Source organism: Gorilla gorilla, chromosome 9 (assembly GCF_029281585.2).
Source record: "Gorilla gorilla gorilla isolate KB3781 chromosome 9, NHGRI_mGorGor1-v2.1_pri, whole genome shotgun sequence".
Classification (NCBI taxonomy): Eukaryota; Metazoa; Chordata; class Mammalia; order Primates; family Hominidae; genus Gorilla; species Gorilla gorilla.
In genome coordinates, this window is record NC_073233.2 from 10,565,633 (window position 1) to 10,571,597 (window position 5,965).

At 39.2% G+C, this 5,965-nt stretch overlaps 1 pseudogene; it reads right to left on the reverse strand.

The window, feature by feature from the left end:
- Positions 1-1,929: 1,929 nt before the first annotated feature.
- Positions 1,930-3,677, reverse strand: LOC101130312 (radixin-like; annotated as a pseudogene).
- Positions 3,678-5,965: the final 2,288 nt, after the last annotated feature.

The window sequence follows — 5,965 nt, forward strand, 5'->3', positions numbered from 1 at the left end:
AGGGTCCACCATCCTTTCCTTTGATGTACTGCAAGTAGGAACATTCTCTTCCATAGGATTCTGAAGCATGTGCACAACCATGGTACAACAGTCACTTCAAGGTTAACCAGCTATGTTTTGTCCTACAAAGTTAAAAAAATATATTAAACGCAACCTTTCCTTTTCATAATGTCTGCCCAGATTAATCCTTTTAAAGTCAGCAAAATCAAAAAAGCAAAAGAGATATTTTCAGACACAACTTGAATCTACTGTGCATGAAAATGTTTAATAAAAGGCAATTTTAATAGATAAATGTAAATTTGAGTAATTCCAAATGGAAAGTAGCTGAACCACACGGAGAAAACAAGCCTTTACATATCTCCAAATTTAGCTGTTTTACAATAAACAAAGTATTAGAACATGTGACTATTAGAACCTCCTCCTAACTGGAAAGATTTCTTCAGTAACATATAAATGAAGTTAATATAAACTAAAATTATAATTTCTAAAACAGAATTAACAAACCAAATTTTAAGCATTTTTAGTTAGAGATTAAAAAAATAAGCACAGTGATCTAGAAACCAAATATACTGATTATGTAACTATCATATCAAAGTACAGACATTCTTCATATGCTACAATGTTAGCATCTCTCTCTCACACACACACACACACAGACACACACACACAGAGTCTCTCTCTCTCATTCTCTCTCTCACTCTTCCTCAGCCATACAACACCCCTCCAGGATGATAGTACACCAGTGAGGAGCTTACAAGTTTAATACAGATCAGAATCCCACAGTTTGACTCAACAAAAAGGCAGTTAAAAATTTAGCACTCTAGATATTCTAAGGGAAAATAAAAATTTCAAAAGTATTTCTTCATGATTGAGGCTATCATTATGAATTATAAAACATATAGCTTACACACTCCATTGTGTTTGAACAACCAGTCATTGCAGGTGTAGTAGTGAGGTAGTATTGTCGTCCCCTCCTTGGGACTGATGTTTCTATATGCTGCCCTTCCAGAAAGGTCCAGGTTTAAAAAATAATTAAAATCAGTTACCAACAAATGCATATTTTCTTTTTATTAATTATCTGTTTTTCTAAATCAGTCTATAAAAGAACAAAACTTTTAAAATCTTGCAGAGGCTGTCTCATCAATAAACTCTCCTAGGGAACTACTACTGCTGTCTAAACCTCTGTGAAATGGTAGGCAAAAAAACCCATCAAAGGATTACAGGAGATAAAACACCAATCAACGTAGCTGTTAAAGATGACTGTGATTAAATAATCAAATATCAAATATCCAGTAAGGTAATTAAATTTGGATTAAAAAAACTAACCATCAGCTGTATATACATTATTAAAAGTTCTAATCTCTTTCCTGGTTCATAGCCATAGTCAACATAATGATCAAAGACTGTCCACTGTGCTACTACTATCATTTTAAACACTGCCTGATTCGTATGATGGCGGAATTATGGCTATGGGCTTGGCAGGTGAGAGAAGGGCACACTGAGAAAATGTGAGTGAGAGGGAATGTGGAAATATACACAGGTTAAGTATGGAAGGGGCAAGGGAAACCCATTAAAATGTTCACCATTATCCTTTAAAATGTGCATGAAACTGAAACCACAGATACACATTTGTCAGACATGATAATTAGTGTTAATCTTCAATAGAAAAAAAAAGAAAAAGAAAAATATGTGAAAAAAGGCAATGGAACACCATTCTCCATTCCTGGACCAAAAGAAAAAGAAAAGCAAGTATGATATGAGACTGCCTTAATGTTGAAGAGCTCCCCTTAAATATGTCTTTTAGCTAGTTCAGTCAAACTGATGTAAGTGCTTTTGCAAGGTGGGATGCATTCCATCCTATCTGAAAAGGCCTGCTTTTCTCTGTTGGCAGTTCAGCTTATGAAGAATATACATGCAAAATAACAGCTCTCACATTGCTTCAAACTCACTGGTACGCTGCTTTGTGTTGCCTTGTCGAATCGGTCACAGAGTCTTGTACTTACCATGGCCTGTTTCAACATTCTTAGCCTGAAGAACATCCTTTTGTGTTTTCTTGGTTTCATCTCTGGCTTGGGCTAATTCTGAACTTAAGGCCTGAAGTTGCTTCTTAACACGCTCGTTTTTCTGTGTTTATGTTACATGTTCTTCTTTGCTTCTATGGTTCATTACCCCTTCATTTGATAATTCAGCACGAGCCTCAGCACTAATCTCATCATGTTCATCACGTTCATTTTCTGTCGAAGGAATGACTGGTGGTGGTGGTGGTGGAGGTGGAGGGGGGGGCAGACATCACAGTTTTTAACTCTTCTTTGGTCTTTTCCAAGTCTTCTGGGCTGCAAAACCTTTGTGTTGCCACTCAGTAGCTTCCTCTTCCTTTTTCTTCTTGGCTTCTTCTAGAAGTACAATCTTGGCAGTGAATTGAGCAAGTTTTGCTGCTAGTTGCTCCTGATTCTTCTTCTGGTCGGCAGCTTGTTTTGCTATGGCAGACTTCGCCTCTTCAGCAGCTCGACGCTCCTTTTCAAGCCACTCTGCTTCTTCTTTTGCTCGTTTTCATTCTTGATCCAGTTCTAGAGCTTTTTGCGTCCGTTCTTCTAGTTATTTCTGGGCTTTAATCGTCTGTTCTTCTATTTGTTTTAGACGTTCCATTAGCTCTTCCTTTTCACATTCTATTCTTTCCTTTTCTGCTATTTCTCTTTTCTTCTTTTTATTCTCTAATTGTGCCCTCTCCAACTGCTTCTGATGTTTCTCCTTCCTAGCCTGAGCCCTCATCTGTCATACTTCAATAGTATCAGGCTTCCTTCTTCGCATGTATAGTTCATGGTTTCCCATACATAAGGCCAAAATCTGCTTATTGACTCTCAGGTGAGGGGCATAAAAACCAAAATCAGGTGTCTTTTTGTTGATTGGCTTTATAACAAATTTTTTGTCATTAAATGAAACATTTCTGATTTCACTCCACGGAAAACCAGTTTTAGGTGTTAACTTGTCATCATGCTCATAAATATTCAGACCCAAAGCATCAACACCTAGGCACAATTCAGTTTCCTTTTTTTTATTTCAAAATACTTGACTCCATACATTTCTAGATCTTGTGCAATCTTCAGGTAGTCCATCATAGAACCCTCCCTTTGTATTCCTCTATGTTCTTCATGCCAGTTCTGTATTCTTTCTTCCCACTGTTCTTGTTAGTTTGTGTTGTTCCAATACGTTGGGGTAGAAGTCTATCATTAGCCAGGTAGCCTGGGTTACGAATTTCTTTGTTATAATCTCCATACTTGGCTTGAACAGCATAGGAAGCCAGAAGAACTGCAGTTTCTGTCGGACAATATATCTCATCCTTTAAGATGGCTTCTTTAACTCGCAAGAAGAAGAGTCTCTGGGTTATTTCTTGAATTAATTCCTCAGAAACATCTTCAGGAAAGAATTTAGCTCTAAATTTGAACTGTGAAGGATCCTTCTCTTTTTTAACATCTTGCTGTGTCACCTTTTTATTTAGTTGAAGCCGTGTAGAATAACCTTTGCTGTCTACATACTGCAGCCCAAAAAACCAGACCTCGTGCAAACCAACTATGTTCACCACCTGGTCAAAAAGTTGTTTGCCAGTTGTTTTGGGCTGAATGGCAAATTTCCAGCTCAGCATCCATTGTAGTTACTGTTACGTTGATTGGTTCCGGCATTTTCTTTCTCTTTTTGTTATCTTCTTAAAAAATTCTTCACTTCGATGAATTCTGTTGTCACTTTCTGGAGAGCGAGCGGCTCCTGCCCGACGGCGTGTGTCTGGGGCGCTGCTGGGCTGCCCTCTGCCTCCTGGGTTCAAGCAGTTCTCCCACCTCAGCTTCCCAAGTAGCTAGGATTACAGGCGTGCAACACCACTCCCAGCTAATTTTTGTATTTTTAGTAGAGACGGGGTTTCACCATGTTGGCCAGGCTGGTCTCTAACTCCTGACCTCAGGTGATACACCCACCTTGGCCTCCCAAAGTGCTGGGATTACAGGTGTGAGCCACCGTGCCCGGCCAGGCTCAGGATTTTTAAATCAGACAGACTGGGTTCTGAGTGGTAATGACCTTAGGCAATATCTTCATTTCTTAGTCCCTTAGTGGGGAATTCCACGTATTTCCTGGTGTTGCTCCTAAAGGAGACAAAATACCTGAAGTCTTATTACACATACTAGCTAAGAGTGCCAACTCAGTAAACTAATTATTACTTTATTCTTGGCTACTGAATAAAGTGTTCCTATTTTTCAAGATCACCCGCTACTCCCCTTCAAACCGTTTCATCCCATCTAGGGCCTTGCTACATAAAATATCCTTCATAATTTATATCATCTAAGTGTCCTCAAGATGAAAAACACACCAAATACCTCCTGTCTTCAAAACAACCAGCACAACATTCTACATGTGTCAGGCCCTGCCTCAAGTCCAAATCTCATCTACCCTCCCCCGACAAGCCTATTTTCTGAAGGAGCATTATCTCTACTTGTTCTGTAGCCCAGGGCTATCTCACTTATATCTGAGCACTAGAAAGAAACTGTTCTGGTAAATAAAACTCCGAATTCTTCACATGCTGGAACTCTCTACTGAATTCAAGTTTTGATCAATCTCTGCTTCTTGAAGAAAATTTTTTTTGTATCCTTTGCTTCAGTGAAACCAACATTTGAGTTCTCTTCTTTATGGGAGAGTCCCTCTTCATTACTTACCCTAAATTTAGAGTCTATTAGGCAAATATTCTGACTTTTAGTTCTCTTTGTACATGTTCTCCTGCTGACTCAAATCTGAGTTTGAAATGAGGTGGGTTATAAACATGTAAGGAGTAGATGCAAGCTTTTTCTCCCACTCATCTGATGGCTTCATCGTGCACCTGTAGGTACCGATGCCACTGAAATCTGAACTTCTATCCAAGGCTGCTTCTCCAAGCCTCAGAGTTGAATATATAAACAGCATTAGGAAACTTTTCTTTTGTATATCTCAAGTTGAATTTGGCAAAAGTAGAACTTCCTACTTTGCCTCAATTATCTATTTTGGTTAGTTGCAAGACTTAAGGTGGAATCACCCTATTTAGAAACCAGGGAATCATCATGGACCTGGACCTTCCTTCATCCAATTGATCATGAAGCTTTAACAAGATTATTTCCTAAATGTTTCTGAGACCTATTCTCTTTTCCATCACTAGGTTATGGTACACTCTAACTTCTAGTTCAAGTCCAAGGAACCCCTCTCATCACTCCATTTGCAGAGGAAAAACAATTCAAATATGAGCTGTCCAAGGATGCACAGCAATCGGCTTGTAGTTATAGGGGTAGGGCTTATTGAAAGAGGCTAACCAAAAATACACTGGGAATAAATGCTGTATTTTTTTTTCCTTTGTCCACTTTTCTATGGGGTAATCATTTCTTTCTTTTTAGAATGGTAAGCTCTAGAGGATAAATATTTGGATGAAGGCCATAGGAAAAGGGGCCACAAAGGCCTGTTTAATAGAGACTTCAGGTCTGAGATACAAATGAGTCCTCCCAGCTCACAGTTGGTAGCTCAGTTCATGACATTACCTAGAGTTTGCACCAACATTCAGCTAGTATTAAAAACTTTGCTCAGAACTATTGCAAGGACAGAAAACCAAACACCACATGTTCTCACTCATAGGTGGGAATTGAACAATGAGAACACTTGGACACAGGGTGGGGAACATCACACACCGGGGCCTGTCGTGGGGTGGGGGGATGGGGGAGGGATAGCATCAGGAGAAATACCTAATGTAAATGATGAGTTAATGGGTGCAGCAAACAAACATGGCACAGGTATACATATGTAACAAACCTGCACGTTGTGCGCATGTGCCCTAGAACTTAATGTATGATAAAAAAATAATTCTGCTCAGGAGGAACATCTCTGTGTATCTTCCTGCTGAGCCTGTGGTGGTAATAGGTAACAGGCAGCTACTTGAGCTCCTGGAGTTCTTAGATGTGGGCAT